The sequence below is a fragment of the Megalopta genalis genome, chromosome 6 (genome assembly GCF_051020955.1).
Source record: "Megalopta genalis isolate 19385.01 chromosome 6, iyMegGena1_principal, whole genome shotgun sequence".
Classification (NCBI taxonomy): Eukaryota; Metazoa; Arthropoda; class Insecta; order Hymenoptera; family Halictidae; genus Megalopta; species Megalopta genalis.
In genome coordinates this window covers 3,869,497-3,884,296 of record NC_135018.1, presented here as the reverse complement: position 1 = coordinate 3,884,296, position 14,800 = coordinate 3,869,497, and the positions used below count along the sequence as shown (strand labels likewise).

At 35.0% G+C, this 14,800-nt stretch overlaps 1 protein-coding gene across 2 annotated transcripts in view; it reads right to left on the bottom strand.

Annotated features, from left to right (window-relative positions):
- The window catches only part of foxo (forkhead box, sub-group O), a 182,714-nt gene that overhangs the window by 105,681 nt on the left and 62,233 nt on the right, over nt 1-14,800 (bottom strand). The window lies entirely within an intron of this gene.

Genomic DNA, 14,800 nt, shown 5'->3' with positions numbered 1-14,800 from the left:
GATGTAAATCGTCTGATGAGGGGTTAATCGACCCTCCAACTCCAAAAGGATTCATCAAACGCAATAATCCCTTCAAGTATAATAATGAGTCAAACTCGTAATGAAGATTTCATACATGATCTACTAAATATAGACGTTATTCATTTCTTCTAAACCAAAATAAAATTGATTCTTCTATTATCAAAATCTAAAAATAAAAGTAAATGAAGATATACAAGAAATATACACTCTACCCAAAACTAACAAACTTTCCGATGCGACATATGAAAGAAAGTTAATTGTAAAGAGCAATGTGGAAGAAATACGTTGATAAACTATTAAACAAATACACTTTATATTGTATACCATTTTTAGTCAAATCGATAATTTTCCGTATGCATTTCTGGACGAATAAATTCTTATTCGAATAAAATCTTCACTAATTTTTATTAAATATCGCCGAATAAAATTTGATTCGTCAGTCTTTATCCCTAATCCGTCATCCGAATAAAATTTGTCCTAACTCTGGGCTCGTCATAGTGCAAGAGGTTAAACTACGTCACTATCGCCCGTACCACGTTTGGTCTACACATTGAAAGGCTTAACAACAAAGCAGGCTAGTCGATGTAGACGTGAAGAAAATAATACGCGAAGGAGTCATGAAAAAGGAGCTATGAACATATAACAAGGAAACTACTTTCGCGATGCGGCGCGCGGTTAATTTTTAAGCAACCGTGCAGAGGGAAGATGACTCGCCGATAAAACGATGGCACTGTTCGAGAATGAAACGCGCAGATGAAGGAAAACACTCGTCAGTTTCAGCGATGGACGTGGCAACGGTGGTCAGAACGATAACCTCTATGAAAACTTGAGCGATAGAGAGCCGGTTATCTCTGAGCCTGTTATCGGTTTCTCTCTCTCTCTCTCACTTTTTCTCTCTCTCTCTCTCACTCCTTCTCCTCCTCCTCCCTCTCCCTTTACCACCTCCTCTGAATCGCGACGAAATTATTCCCCACCAATAACGCATCCGTTATACATTTGGAGCAATCTACGACGACGAGCAGACGCCGTTTGTCAATGTTGTTCAGCTCGGGCAACGTTTGGCATTAAAAACACTTCGACGCAACCGACTCTGGAATGCACACTAACCTAATCCAGCTAAGCGTTTCCACGCTGTTCTGTGTCCTTTGATTGCGACTCACTGACTCCACAACGAAGATTTCACTTCGTATGCTTCGAATTCAATTCAACCCCTTGCACCACAACAACGGGTGCAATATTAATATTAAGGAATCTTTCATCATTAGATACGAGTAGGATTAAAGACGAATTTTAGCTACTTCCACGTGTCCGCATAGTACAGAAGTCGACGAGTACATAATGAGGATATTAAAAGCCAAAGGTAAACTATTGTGGCAACCACGATATTGCCGCGTTCTTGGCGTCTTATCGGACATTCAACTTTATTATTTAGTCATCTTTTTCATGCTTCAGAATCCACTTGGTCAACTTTTGCATCTATTTAGCGTCGAAGCCTTTGTTAGATTTCATTATTATATTGCATCCGGTCCGCGTTCCATGCCAAGCGGATTACTTTTGTACTTTGATGTCAAAGACTTTGATAGTATTAAAATGTGTTGTAGTCCATATGCAATTAGGGGGAGGGGGGGTTAAGTCATCATTTGTCTTATCTCGAAATTTTTCAAGGGTTGCAAGCCCTCAAAGGTTCCCGCTTCTCTGCCTTCACATTTGAATTTATAACTCTGAAACTATTAAAGATACATAGCTGCGAGATTTTTTTCTGGCAACCTTAAAGGATTCGAAAATACCCGAAAAAATTTTGTTTCAAGAAATGAAAATATTTTATTTCTTACAAAAAATAAAAGTATTTTTGCTTTTGATAATAATACGTTCGACTTCTGTGAGCTCCCCCTTTCTATTCCAATTTTTGATTTGCGGATACTCTGTAAATTGTAATTAGGGTAGGGCGGAGAAGGTTGCGGCTCGCCCCGACTTAGGTAAACGGACCGCGTACTCCACTATGACTCATTTAATTTTTCTTATTTTTATTTCTTTTTATAAAATTTTTTATTTTGTTTAATCACTTCGTGGTTAATATTAGTGCTACTGTCTATTGTTTATTTTTAAGAAGAAATCGATCGATTAATTTATCGATCGAAAGATCCTATAGTGAAGATGTGTTTGCACTGCATTACTAGCTAGAGAGTGAAGCGACTAAGCGATCATGAAAAAACCATAGAAATATTGACGGACAGTATGATAATATTAGTTAAATTACCATATAAGAATGTGATCGTCTTACAGTGAGCACTGCGAAATATTGAAAAAGTGAATGAAGAGCATGTGAATTATTGACATGTTTATCAGTCCCATTTTTTGTTATTTAGTCAGTCGTCAAATGTAAATCAAATCTTAATCAAATTAAGAAATGCATATTTTCTGACGGATTAAAAATGTTCACGATATTTCGAGCAAATATAAATAACAGGATAAATGCTTTTGTCTCTGTTCAATTAAAAATATATTAGAATTCAGATTTATAATAAAAATCTATAATAATTAAATTTTACATTAAACCATGTAATCACATAACTACCGACATGCGAAAATTACTGACGACTTTTACGATCAACATTCGTCTTCATCGTCAATGAAGCTATTTTCTTCATCAAATGCATAAAACAGTTGCAATGGTAAACACTTAATTTCTTTCTTTCATTCATGCGTTCCATTTTTCTTATTCATGAATGAAAATAACATCTATTAACGTCCAGAAATTACTTTCTGCTTCTGCAATGAAACACCTTTCCAGTTATATCACTTTTATCGCAAGTGTGCAATAGGTAAAACTGTGATCGACAAGAAGCAGCTGTTACCATCGATCAAAACTGCTATTACCAAACCTTTTCTGTATTTTTTACAGCGAACTTCGCGGGCCGAAGTGCGAAAACCGCGGGAAACTCGGAACATTCGCGGAAGATACGAGCCCCTAGCATGCGCGCTATTGGCCGGGTATCTTAACGAATGTTTTCTCGATCCGCTGTCGATGCGATCGTTTATTTATAGCCGATAGCCGACACACTTAATAGGATGCTGTTATTGTTACGCGTTCCGCGTGGAAATAATATGAATACCGCGGAAGTGCGACCCTTAGTAAAGATATCGCACCTGTTTATCCACCTTTCACGACGGCAGTGTCTCAATAATCCACTCCGAACGCGTTTCAAACGATTTTTACACGTTGCTTAACATCCACTGAAAAGTCACGATATTTTACCGAAAGAAAACGCCGGATTCACCTACTTCTTTTTAAACTGTCAACAAATTGGGAAATTTACAGCTGCTTTTTGACGACATTTTATCAGATTTTATAAGAGGATACGATGTACTTAATACGATAATTACGCTACTAACAAAATCATTTCCTGATAGTACGAAACGATTTTCATACGTATATGCCTTCATTTGCTTTCATTTCTAGACTTTCATAACTAGACTGCGGATTTTTATGCATTTCTGACAACAATTCAATAGATCAAATGGAAAATAGCAAAAACATTCATACAATTTGAGAATATTATTGTATTATACTGTGAACTCATTAGAATGATTTAAGAAAAGAAATATATGTCAATGTAATTTCTCTATATCTTGTAATTAAAGAGGACAATTTTTATCTTGCATAAAAACCCGCGGTCTATTCATAACAGACAGGAGAGCAAAATTTCCATTTAGAGGGAACAAATAACGTTCGTATTTGCCTAATTTTTGTTATAGTACAGATGTTGTAAGAACTGGCATAAATTGATCAGCGTATTTAAATTTATTAAAAATTCAAATTACAAGAAAACAATGTCGCATGCATCTAATCTGATACTTCAATTTGCGCAGGTGAGAACGGGAAACTGACAGTTCGTTTAATTTGAGGCTGCTGACAGGTTTTCACATTTATTACGCTTTCGAACGATGATTATCGACAAATTTATTTGACGCAGTTATGAAGAAATATCGAAACAAACGATTACTCCTCGACGTAATATTAAATCACAGCCACGCGGATTGCCCTTTACGTAAAACGGCAAAGATCAAATGTTATAGGGTCGCATGCATAAACTGGATAAATATGTAAGGTTTATCGGGCCGCTACGTTTTTCCGAGTGCGACGGCGTTCCCGTCGCTCAAGGTTTCCTGATCTCCTCGATTTTATACGCCGGAAATTACGGAAACGGTGATATTGACACTGACGTTGCAACGTACGCGATCGACAAATCTATTTATGTAAGATGCCGAGCGTAAGAACTGGAACAGAGAGGGAATACAACGCAGTGACGATGAAGAAATAATTACGGCTCAAGGGAAACGAACTCTCGATAAAATACTTTTCTAAGTGAATCTTTCAATTATATTTTTGAACGTTTCAACACGTTCGTAGATGTTGACGTGAACGTACTACATACGTCACTTTACAAGATAGCGAAGGAGATGTGCGAAAACAATATCGGAGTGTAAACAGAGTTAACAATATCATTGGTGTGTCCATATACCGTTCACATCGTCGAAATATTATTGTTGAAAATAATTTCCGTGTCCTGTACGAGACTAAGGTGCATACAATTATTTATCTTAAAATATTATAACAAACATTAAAGTAATTCTAAAATGGCAACGTGTAAGATTAGAAATGTTGTAACAGTATCTTTAAGAAGATGAATGAATTTTGTTTAAAATTGCTGCATTCAGAGTAAATATCTAATGAAATGTTTCTGAATGATTGTATTTAAAGAAATAATAATTGAATCTTTAAAGTAGAACTGATGCAGTGGCCTTTATTTGTGCCGGTGATTTTGAAGGTGGTGGAACTCATGAAACCAAAAGAATTGAGATTTGGCACCACTAAACAATTTATTAAGCAATTTTTAACTACAAATTATGGACTTTTGGAAATTATAAGATGATCGCCGGTAAATGTTGCGTTAATTAGTACACAGTAAGTGTTTACTTAAATTTACAAAGTTTGGTAGCCGGAAATAAAATCCTCGGTAATTAAACTAAAAAAAAATACAACATACATGTATGTTGTAAGTACAACAGTAAGTAAGTTCACTCATTTATCGTATTTTTAATCAAATTCATTAGTTTTGTTTACTGTAAGTCAATGTCTATGATTTACTATTCATTTTGAAAGTGGTATAAGTCATTGAAGTATTCAGAAGATACGTTTTCTATGCTTGTTATTAAACAAATTTTACAATGGTATATAAATTTGACATCGCGAAACATCATACAATTTAGAAAATATTTTGTCCTATAAGAGAAAAACATTTTTTAATACGCCTGAATGCAAAAGTCTAAATATCTCAAAACGAAATACGCAAAACTTATACCAGTTCCTAAATCACCAGCGCATTTCCCAATGTACGCTGTTATTCGGATAGCAAGTTATCCAAGATTTAGGTACACATACAGCGTTCGAACACCTACTAAATATTCGAAAACCCTGGATTTAGTTCGGAGAAAATGACGCGAGAAGCTATATTGAAATTTGTCTGGTTCGCATGTCGAAACTGGCGGCAGTTCGGTAAATCCTCGACAGTATCTTATCGCGACACACTTGCCACACGATTATCTGTTTCTCATTTACTCGAAATGAGACAACGCCAGCGGCCGGCTTAGCCTCGACGATCGTAATCGAAGCACGAATAAATATTAGGTTGATTGGAACGTTCTGCCGCTAGATTTAGCCCGTTATTTGCATTCTTATCCGGGGATTTCCACAACTTGCGATTAGTTCGAGTGTGCATTTGTTTTTTCCCTGGAAAAATCACCTGCCTTTCGGTAGGTATTTGACCGGTAAACGCGTCCCCTGACGAGATGCATCTTGGCCGTTGCATTTCGTACATGCAATGAGATCTGCAACGGATATGGTTAAACATTTTGTGTCGTGCTCTCGGATTAACCCCTTGACATACCATTTTCTTCGTAGTTACTGTGATTAGAAATTTTTCGATTGCAATCATTTCATAGAAAGAAAAGAAAATTGATGCTTACTGTGTGCCCAAATTTACTTGAATGCTTAAATATTCATAAAAAGAGATTAGAATTTTATTCCAATTTTAAAAGAGAGAATAACATTTACACTCAATAAGTAATTAGTAGAAATTTTCACGACGAGTCGGACTCGTCAAAGTACGGCAAGGGGTTAATTAAATAGATATGCGACCACTATTTTATATCCCGCTCAAAAAATGAAAATCAAATTCATTTTATGCTCATTGTTACCTACAATTGTATCGTGTATCATAATATACATAAGAAAAATATCATTTTTTGATGGCTACATGTGCTACATGGCTACAAAAGTGCGTAAGATTCGCAGTCCCCTTGTACACGTCACATATACAGACGCAAATAGGTGCAATAATGTCAAATGAAAAATAATAATCGAACGGAATGTAAGTGAACAGCGAAGTTAATCGGCACTGTTTCAATATCGTAAGAGTATTTGCACGAGTTATGTACCGATGAAATTAAAATATTTGTTTTGCTGCGTTTAGTACGCGATACGGCACTATCACAAGTAGATAGTGCTGAAAATGGGTTGAGAAGCTGATGAAGTATCGACGGTGAAAAGAAAATCGTGATTCGAATGACATCGTTACGGAAAATCGTTTATGGATGTTACAAATGTTGTACATAAAGGTGAAGTAACAGTTCAGAATGAAATTAATAATCTTCTGATATGAAACAATCAATGACAAAGATGTAATAACTCGATCTCTAAAAAGTACTATTAGCTTCAAAGATAACAGGTCAATCTACAAAATTGCAATAACTTCCGTCTCTATTGCACGTCCTAGATATTGATTTGTACACACCGTACTTTTTATATACCGCGATAAATAATTTAATTTGTTAATTGATAATGCTACATCGAACACTGTAAAAAACGGCTCATCAAATTAGCTGTTCTTTTTTCATGAAAACGAGAAGCGAAGCGGTCATAATTTAATGTCACGATACACAATAAATTTTGTAACCGCAATCAATTTTCTCTATTAGAAAACAAACTTCACAAGAGAATTTAAACTCATTAGCAGTTTTATTATTCTTTTTCTGAACATGCTAAAATAATTTTAGGGAGAGGCAAATTAGGCGAGTACACTCTTTTACTCAGAGGGTTGCTTTAAACTATAGTATACCTAAACAATATTTTCTCCTGCCCTTAATAACTTCCCCAAAATTTTAGGAAAAATGCAAGGGGTGAAATTAACGCGAATTTACTATTTGCATATCGATTAGACAGCGGATATTATGCATTTATGACAAAAATCGATAACAGGTGAAATGCACAATTATAAAGACATAAGAAGGTTCCATCGATATTTTTTCATTATTTTAAATTTATTGTAATTAATAAAAGAGGATAGATATTTTCAGCTAGCATATGTTTTCCACAATTTACTTATGATTTTTATTTTGCAAATAAATTCCACAGTCTAGTCATTAAGGGAGATCAGGTATATAGCGTTAAGGATTTTTACCCCCGTATCTTCGTAACAAGAGGGCTTCGCGCTTTTCGAAATATTTTTCGAAAAGAAGCATGACAAATATCATATATTTGGCGCCGACTATTTCTACGACCAGGCCCTTTCACAGTGCCAGCGACCTCGTCACAGCTGGGTTCAAGGCAATGAGAAGCCGAACTCGAAGTATGCGGCGAGCACGAGGACACCAACGTCCTCAGATTCTCGGCCCTTCATCTGTAATTTACATTCGTCTCGTAACCCGCCGCCGAAGGCCGTACGAATATCCGGCAGTAGCGAGTCTAATGCCAAGGAACTTTCTTCTCTGTCGCGGACGAGAGGAAACGAGCAACGAGGAATAAATACGCCGCCATTAACGAGCCGCTGCGATCCTTTGATCGGTGACAGAAGTGGCAATTCGCTCGGAAAATGTAATGAATGCGAGGCATATGTACATACAACGACTCGATGATATACGTACGGATATCGATAGCTGTCATATTTATTCGCGCCGGGGTAGTTGCCGCTGAATTCAAGCTGACTCCGCTCGATTCGTCTCATAATGCGCGCGCATTTCGCGCGGTCAGTTCTTTTTTAACCTTTTAATGCATAAATATGTTCATCCGTATGTGTCATCCGGCACAGTAAATTAATTTTCATATTTAACTTCCGACTTGGGTAAAAAAATATTTCAACTAAGAAATACAAATATTTGCAAATACTATTTCTCTCAACTTTGTTACGTATGCTTCATTTGAAATAATAATTTATTTTTGTATTAAATGAATTCTAGTTGAAATACTTAATTGATTTTACAAATATATAATAAGTATTTAAAATATAGATTTTACGATATATGAACCTGAAATACTTAATTGAAATAAATATTTGTCTTATTGTGCATAAAATGAAATATTTGAACATTATTACAACTGCGAGTGTCTCTTGGCGTTCGTGTTCGCATTTCAGATATGTATTATTTGAAATATGTACATTATAAAAGCAAACAGATGTTAAATGTTTCAATTACATTCATTAATTATGGGAAATATAAGAAACAGCTTATTTTTCAAAATAATTTGTTTTGGAAAACAAATTGTCTCTTTCTATAGGTTTGCTTTCTTTCATAAATATTAATAGTAAGAAATAGAATTCAAATAATTAATAGAAAAGGCACATGAGTACTATTTTAAATAATTATTTACAGTTCATCTTAAGGAAATATCACCTGAATCAGTAATTTTCTAATACCTTTTCTCAAATATTTTTACTCAGATCTGCTCGTTTTCACTTGATCATCAAAAGAAGATCGACGTAATTCGTCTAGTAGAAGCTGTTTTGTATGCATAAAACGTGAAGAATAATTTCAAATTTAATCAAATTTATACAATTTACAACCGCTCTTTGATTATTTAGTGTGCCTATAACACGAGCGGGTATTAAGATGTTACTCGAATCTCTTGCTTTTTTTAGGCTTGTCACAAAAAATAAATTTGCCATCTAATCGAGACAACGAAGATTTCGAAAGAATTTGGTAAGTGTAATAGAAAACAAATAAATTTTCTTCTTCCTATATGAAATGATTGAAAGGGAAGATTAATCAGCGTAGCTATGGAAGAAATTACGAGTTAAGATCTTTTTCTGTAAAAAAGATGTATCGAGGAAAACGCGATTAACTATTTGCTGTACGATCCTCAGACCAGAACGATTTGAACTTATTTATCGCTAATAATTTCCTAGAAGAGAAGTGTATAAGCTAAAGTATAGATCCAGGAAATATCGTCGTTAATGACTAAGCTATAAATGCGACGTTACAAACGAGAATAACGAATCCGATTAATAGAATTTTATATTGAATTATATTAAATGTTATATTATAATTTTATATTAAATTATATACTTAACACTGAACCTACCGAGCACTAAAAGTTATTGGTTTATTCGTACTTTTAATAATTTCCGTTATAGTTATATGCTTGAATAAAGGCTTATTAGTCAATCATTTTCCATAGGATTTGTTGTTAATAAAGAATCTGTTTCGTTTCAGGGAATACTTGGGATAGTCAAGTAATGTACGATGGATACTAATAAGTACGCCACATAAAATGCATTCAGGAGGACATTGTTTAGTTCTCAGGATGTTGTGATTAAATCTCGAGTGTCCTGTTCGAGTACAAGTAATTTTAGCATATTTTGTTCGAGATCTTCGTCACAAATCTGACTTTACTGTTTTATAATCTTGTTAGCACGTCAGCCTGAAATTTTATACATAATATATAATCTCAACGTGTGCCAATATGTGTGAAAATGAAAAGTCGAAAGATCATTTTCCATTTAATATGGCACCGAGACTGTGTACTTAAGTATGTATGTACCTATACCGATCGCGAACTGTATCATCGTGTCTGCTGAAGGAGCACGAATTCCGACTATTATCGTTTTAATAACCATTGAAATCTACGCCGGCATTGTCATTGTATGCACGTACACGGGCAGCACATAAGCCACGTCAAACAGAGCATGACGATAAAGCGCCGATAACGCGGCAAGATAACACCCGCGTCTCGTCACGAAAGTTAACACGAATGTAACGAAACGGAGGCTCGTTTCTTTTCAGCCCCTGGAAATTCCTCGGCCAAAAATTCTACCGAGCGGAGCGAAAAATCCGGCAGATTAACCGGCGTGCTGATAACGATAACGACGATAACAAGCGGTGACGTCGCGATCGTAACGCGCGACCCTCAAACGCTGTCAACCCGCTCTGTGCTGTTGCTAGGGTCCTTAGGGGAAACTTGCCAAATGTATACCGATCCTAGTCACACGGAAAAATCGGACTAAATTGTGTACCACATGAATTAAATCGTTCGTATTAATTCGTATAATATTGTAGAATAAAATTGGACGTTGTAGAAAAGAATGATACCTAGAACAAACTGAATTTTATGCTGCGCGATTAACTCTTACTATGTCAAACAATTAAAAATCACCTTCCTGAATCAACCAGATTTACAAAATCACCAAGAGATGAGAATTAATCGGGAGATCTAAATTTTTTACTTTGAATTTAGAAATTGAAACTTGAGAAAACAATGAATATAAATTATCATTGTTCCTTAATGATTTCATTCCAGAGTATGGAATTCATTGACCTTTATATTGTGGTCATATAACATAGATGTAACATGTAGATATAGATTAGATCATGTAATAATAAGATATGAAGTTTTTGCTTGCAGAAATGCACATCACTTGCACACAAGTTAGAAAGATATTTTAACCTGTAGTTACATAGTCTTGTACAAAAGCTAATCGCACGTTTAATATTTATATAACACAATTATCAGAATCTATTACCAGTTTCATTGACCCTAACACTGCATAATAATGAAGAGAGTATTATACAAGTTCTTACATTATTCTTATTATGTCTCATCAGTATCATCAATTTCTATCGTCGTTATGATTTTCCTCCGTTTACATTTATAATCATTAATTAAATTTTGTTAAATTATTATATGCCCGGTTTACTGTTGGCAAATTTGTGCTGCAATGTGCACAAGTGATCTGGTTTTGCTGACTGTATTGTCGATAACTGTTTCAACCCTACAACTAATAAAAGGTTTCGTCAAATTTAATTAGATTTTAATTTCCCTTGAAGTCTGATAAAAGACTAAAAAGATGAACAAACTTGCGTTTGTTTCAAGTTTCCGTAAATTATTTCACGTGCATCGACAGTTACGTAATAACGAGCAGTCTAATTAATGGTAACGGTATAACTTTCCGTTCGAGAAGGAAACGAATCAATATTACCAGCTTCTCCTTGAGGCCCGACAATTTGTCATCAAATTGAGCATTGTTTTAAACTTATCGGTGTGCTCATGATAACGGGCGCGATAATGCAATTTCAAGAATTCCTGCACCATATTGTAGTCTAAACCGCCCGACAAATTTCTCTTGAATGTATTACGGAAATAGTAATATTCATTAACGATTAATACTTTTCTGTTATAAAAATTGCTAGTTACTTAATTGTTTTCGTGCAAAATGCAATTGTAGGCATTTTAAATTTTGCAAAAATTGTGATTTTGCTATAGCAAGTTGACGTGAAATTTTATAGGAATTAATAAATAAAAGATTTTGTGTTTTTATTTAATTATATATATATATATATAATTATATAATATATAAATAAATATAAATAATTAAAAAGAAATGCCACCCTGACATGAATATACATATCGTGTCGCCGTATCGGTGAATCCGAGTGCAAAATGTTAAGCATAAGTTCATAAATAGTATTCAAGAAATCATGTCGAAGAGATTATTGTACAACGAGCAAGAACGAACACATAAACAATTATATGAAAAGCAAAGATATCATTATTGTGATAAATCGTACTTTAAAGTTAAATGTCTGCTATCTTAACAAAATTCAGTTTATTCTAAAATCGTTCGTTCACCCACTAGATGAAATCGTACATATTTTTATTAACAGAATATTTGCTGTTGCTCGAACATTTTTAACAATTTCATTGGAAACAATAATTGCAACTAATTGCACAATAAATTGCACTTTTATAATAAGGTACTCAATCAACACAAAATTGCACTACTGTTTACAGGAGGAACTTCTGAATATGGGATTCGTCTCGAATAATCGAACGCAGCTTTTGGGGTAAACAATTTTCGAGAGAACCGTCCACTTTGAAAATCAAAGGGTTCGAGCAATAATCACGATTCGATTATCGTGCGAATGTATTCACAGAACTTCCTCGAATCATCGTAAATAATTGTGGAACGAGAAAGACACCGCTTGGGAAATGCTAAGCGATTGCTGCAACTTCCGTCAATGTGAACGCACAATCGCAAAAAAGAAGTCAAAGGTCAAGCGCGACGCAAGCCACAAACAGTGCATCGCGGAATCGACGGTGCATGTACAGGGTGTTTCCGAAGTTGTGATATAACCATAAAAATGACGGTGTCTTGGAGTAAAGTGTAAAATGGAATTTGTTCGTAGAAGATTCTGTTTTTGACGACATCGAATTCGAATTGACGACATCGCCTATGTGACATACACACTGGTGCTTACGATAAATAGAATAATCGAACGATGATAGGTGATAATAACCAAGAATAACTCCTCTACCAGATGGCATTCGTACTTAACTTTTCGCTTTTTTTGTCTCTGTATCGTTCACGTACTTTTACGTAATTCCATCGCTAGCAAAGAAGTCGATAGATAGAAAGAGATCAAGTTAAAAAATAAAATCAATTCTGACAATTTTCATTTATAGCTTTTTCCGTGAACTGATTATGGATTTTCGTGCAAAATGAAAAAATCAATTGTGGAAAACAGAAGTTGAGCGTAAATATATAATAATCACAGTATTATTAATATTTTAATTTAACCATATAATATTTTGATGCCTTTACTATTTTGCATTTTGTTCACTCGATTTCGCTATAAATGCATAAAATCCGCACTGTACCCGTTAACATCCGAGCGTTGTACTTTCGTTTAAATTCAGTTAATTGATCGAATTCGAAAATGCCTTGTTTATATGAATGTTCTCAATATAATAGTTGTCACATGATATCATAGTAGTGAGACTCAACGATTACGGCATGCCTCCACAGTCTTCGTTTGAATTTTTGGATTCGAAGCTAACATCTTCGGTAAGCAGTGAAAAGAAAATCGTTGTTGAAACACTCTTTACCATAAATACACGTTCAAAACTGCAGACCCCTTTATGCAAATTCTACCTTCACAGCTAACTCCATAAAAGCCAAAACCACTGAAAAATTGATGTTGTCAATGAATGCTTGAGCTAGAAATAAAATCAATATCAATCTTCATTTCCTGTATTTCAAGTATTTATGAATGTTATAAATGTGCAAAGTCTAGACAGAGAAGTAGCCTATTGATGGCAAACTGTTTGTCGATGAATGCGCAGCTATAAAAATCGCCGAGTAATGTCCTGGGAAGAAGAGATACTTAGACTTTCACGATTCTTTGCGTAAAATCAGTCGCTGATCGATCCCCATTGAGAACATGGTCGCGCAAAGGAGACCAGTTCTAATATTAACCGTCGCGACGGTTCGTATCTCTATTATCGTTCGAGATTACAAGTATATTTATTTTCTTTGTTTCGAGCGACTCCATTGCGCGTGTTTGTCAGACCGAAGGATATTGGAACGAGTACCCTTTGAAGGGAAGCGGCGTGTCTAAAAGAACCGGGCTACATTTCTATCAGGTATTCCCGTCTCGATATCGTCTCATATGTCACGCCAATGACTCTGTTTTCTTGCGACATGTGTAACGTACAACGTGCACGTCCTACATACGCTGTTGTGCTTCACTCTGGTCTTTCAAAATTGAACAACACACGGCCCTTTCCGGCACGGCCGAAATTTATTCAGTTTCGCTTAAGTGTCGCTGAATTCCGTTCTTTGCGCCGCGACCGCGTCTCTTCGCTCGAATTCCTTCTGTTCGAGGAGACACGCCGCATGATTTCCTTCCGCGAATAGGATCGTTACATGACCGTTTCGAATCGAACGAAGATTTCAATGGAAAACCACCATGCGATATACACGCGCACGGTCCTAGTCTGATCACGCATGGATTTCCACGTGTTCATTTTTACCTTCGACAATAATTTTTGGCATCATTCAGGAAGGACAATTTTCTGTTCACGACACTGCAAAATTTTCGATTCCTCTGCGAATGTCTTGTAATTTGTTGAAAATACGACGTAAGAGGATTTTAAATGAGACCCAAACTTTCACAAAATTTCATTTCCTAAGAAACGATCAGTTTTGAACGAACACCTATTTTTCGGCATAAGTAACATCGTGGGGCGACCCAAAATAAGATCTTAATATTTAAAATATTATTTATTATTTCTTAAATATAATGAAACATTTTATATTTTATATATATCATATATTATACATATATTATTATTACTTGTATATTATTATGTATTATAGGTTATATAATATATATTTTTTATACGTTTTATAATATATACTTGTATTTCTTTACACGGTTGCAGACAAATTAAAAATTTTGTATTTTACGGTTGAATAGGAATCTGCTAACTTGTCTGATCATGACAGACTGTATCTCCTTATTGAGTTCAGTAATGAATGCGTTCACGAAAAGAACCTGCACAATAGAGAATGGTACAATTACCATTATTGTGAGTATTTTAAATGATTAGCCACAGTTTAAATTATATGAAACATTTGATTCTCGTTCAAAACGGGAAGATCAC